The sequence below is a fragment of the Lactuca virosa genome, chromosome 5, assembly GCF_052849685.1.
Source record: "Lactuca virosa cultivar CGN04683 chromosome 5, Lactuca_virosa_CGN04683_v6, whole genome shotgun sequence".
NCBI classification, from domain to species: domain Eukaryota; kingdom Viridiplantae; phylum Streptophyta; class Magnoliopsida; order Asterales; family Asteraceae; genus Lactuca; species Lactuca virosa.
Genome location: NC_136430.1, coordinates 196,219,420 through 196,223,321, shown reverse-complemented (window position 1 = coordinate 196,223,321; position 3,902 = coordinate 196,219,420).

Below are 3,902 nucleotides of genomic sequence, written 5' to 3'. Positions count from 1 at the left end.
AGTATAGAAGTTTCCTGTCAGTAGGGTCTTCTGGGACAGGATCTCTCAGTTATGTTTTCGAGGACTCTCTAACCCCATACACTCCAATGGTATCCTCCTCGACCCACTCTTCTACCTTAGGGGTCTATTTGTGTGTAGGGTATAGCTTCTTGAAGGCTCTCGGGGAAGACAGGGATGATGCCACTCGCTTATGGGATGGTATGGGAATGGATTTTTGCGGGGTGTAAATCACCCGGGGTCCTAAATTACGCATCTCAGAAGGCTGGTCTAAAGGTGAGGCTAGAATCTTCAGTGAAGGCTCTGACTTAGAACTGTCCTCATCCTGAGCCCCAAATGATCACTCGCTTCATCATGGGATGATGAGTTTGGCTATGGAAAGCTTCCAGCTGGGTCTCCGACTACCTTCAAATCTACATCCTCTAACGACTCTACATCCTCGAATGACTCCTCATCCCTAGATGGCTCCTCTACATCTGCAGGTGTAAGTGGTCTAGGCATCCAAGGATCGTACTCTGCCTCTTCCGTCACAGGAGAGTGCGACACTACCTGATCATTCTATGGGGAAGGATGAGATACCCACTTCCAAACATCCTCCATCAATGATCTCCCGATGATCACGCTGTTTCGACCGCCCTGCATAAAACATCAAACGGGTTAGATGCTTATGAGAGATAGAACAAAATCAATAATACGAATAATCTTCAGTCATAGGTATGTATAGTAGAGAGTACCAGATCTACTTCGATTTTCTCTAAGGGGGTATGTCTGATAAGCGCCTCTAGATCATCATCCTCGAGCTATGGGTAGAATCCTCATGTGGTGAGCTTGGCCCTAATTCTATCTAAGGATCCTAGCTAGTCGAATTATGACACCAATCCATAAATCCTCAAGTGCTTAGCTTGCCAACTACCCTATCCAGGTTTAAGCGTGTATCGATCGGACCATAATAAAACTTAGTGCGCATTCCAAGTCTAGTTGTGGTATGACCACAATACTTTATTAACCCTAGGTATGGTTTTCGACTCTAAAACCTTGAGTTTACGATTTAATGTATATTGTTTTTGGGTGTCTATGTAGATTTTTATGAGTTCGTATATAAATCTATATCTTGTTATGTTTGGTTTAGTGTATTTTATTAATCCTATGTTTTATACTTCAAGACTATCAAGTAGGCATAAATCAGATGAGAAGTGTCGAAGGGTGAACCATTTTGGTGTAAAACTGTTCTGAAATCCAAAAACCCAAGCGGCAGTTCAAACTAGACACCTCTCCCTTCAGTAGTCTATCTATATGGTAATTAGTAATTTTACTTTTTATTAGGTTTAACTAGTTTAGAGTATACGTTCTAGGTTATAGTCGTAGTTCCTAAGGAATTACTAGTTCGCTATAACCTGAGGCTCTGATACCAATTTGTCACACCCTGCCCAGCCGGCAATGAAAATGCCAGACAATGTGACATGGGGTTGATTGCATCTCGACAATCAGATACATTGAACATAACAAACAAGTATATTACAAATGATACTTTTATTGATTTTAAAGTAGGGATTGCATTGTTTTAGTGGGCCGATCATACATCTTAAACGAAATTAAACATAGATGTAACGTCCCAAAAATTCATAGTAAAATTTTCATTTTTAAAATAATACACCATACAAGCGACTTGTTCCAAAACCGATCAAGGTGAATATATTATTTAAACATCATAGTAAATATTGAAAATTGCCAATGCGGAAAACTCTGGTGGATGCGGTGCAGTCACGCCGGGCTCTTCCCTTCCGAACCGGAAGTACCTGAAACCATAAACATAAACCGTAAGCACAAAGCTTAGTGAGTTCCCCAAAGTACCACATACCATAACATACAAGTGCCATGGGCTACCCCCATGGTTTTTCCTTCCAATGTCAAGGGCCAAATCCCAGTCTTACATACAAGTGTCATGAGCTACCCCTATGGTCTTTCCTTACAATGCCAATGACCAAATACCGGTATTACATACAAGTGTCATGGCTACCCCCATGGTATTTCCTTGCAATGTCGAGGGCCAAATCCCGGTCTTACATACAAGTGCCAGGGGTCAGATCTTGGTCTTTCATACAATTTCCAGGGGCGAGATCCTACTATTTCATGAAAATATCATAGAAACAACTAACATTCTACATAACAAGTAATGGGCCGACATTGGTGCCTTCGACCCACGGATACAGTGAGAAAACTCACCATACAGTCTGAAAGAATAGTTGCACCGATCACTGCTCTAAAGGCTATCTCTACCGGTCAGCTATACAATTAACAGGAACCCAAATCTCAAACTATAAATCAAATTAGCCAAAATGCCCTTAGGTTAAACTTGGTCAAAATCCTAGTCAAAGTCAAAAATCAACCGAGTCGACCGGGTCAACTCAGTTAAGTACGTTCGGCGTACTCAACACGTACACGGGGCGTACTACGCCTTGACCAGAAGTTGAGGGGTTGACCACGTACGCACATCGTACCTTTGGTACGCCCAGCGTACGCGGCTGCCATCCTCCCAAACCATTAAGAGCTTAATCCTTTAAGATCTTTCGTCCAAAATCCAGATCTAACCTTGAAATGATATCCTTAACCATAAAGTTTCCAACTGTATGGTCTTGCATGGCTATTAAGTCTTCAACATCCAAAAACCCTAACTTCTTAACCCATTAAGACATCCAATACCATTCATGGAGGAAAACTAGGGACCAAGGTCACATTTTTATGGTTCCTAATGACTCCATAATGAATAAAGTTTCCAACTTTATCCATTAGAATGGTCCAAACAACCAATATCTAGTCTTTAAGTCTCAAAGGGACCGAAAAGTGCATCTTTTTCAACTTAATCCATTAAGTCCAAGTCTCCATCCTTTAGATCTGAATCAATATGATGTTTAGATGGATAAAGTTTCCAACTTTATTTATAACTGGGTCACAAACTTTCAAGATCTAAACTTTATGCACTAAAGTGACCAAAAGTTCATAACACCCAAAACAAGATAGATCTAACAAATGCATCATCAAGATTCAAGCTTTATACCTTAGAAGAAAGATCAAGATGAACAAAGTCTGGATCTACAAGCTCTAATGCAACCAACACTTCTCTAATGAGATCCTTCTTCTCCAAGATGCACCAAGAACACTCCAAAGCACTCCAGAACACCATCTTTTGCTCACAAGGCTCAAACTAGGGTTAGGGTTTCAAGGGAGGATGTTGGAAAGGTGGAGGATGAGAATGGAATGGGTTTGGGGAAGTTAAGGAGCTTAAATAGGGCTCAAACCACAAAAATAGGGTTTGAGCATTGATTGCGTATGCCCAACGTACTCCAGGTACGCCCAGAGTACTCTAGTTATACCTAGTACGCCCAACGTGCATCATGTACACCTAGCGTACTAGACTAAGCCCAAAACCTTCCTAACTTCAAACGGTCATAACTTCTTCGTTCCAACTCCGTTTTCGACAATCCTTATATCCACAGAAAGGTATTGAAGATTCCCCTAAATATTATCTAGATATCTTGGACTAAAAATGTCCCAAACGAAAATCCATATTTCATGCAAGAAGTCCGAAACATCACTTTTCCCGTTTTACCCTTTGACTCAAACACAAACCAAACTCTTGGATCCCGTAATATACATTACCTACATCCAAATGGGTCTAAACCTCTCTTTCCCAAAGCCCGAAGCCTTATGATACTTGATCTTTGGGTCACAGACTCGAATTATGAAACAACTCGAAACGGGGTGTTACAATAGAATAAACAGAAACAACTTCTAGCATTCTTCCATGACGACTCCCTCTTCACACTGTCCGTTCTCCACATTCATCTCCCTGAGAATACATGTATCTTGAAAACGTCAACAGGATGTTGGTGAGTTCACAAGTTTTT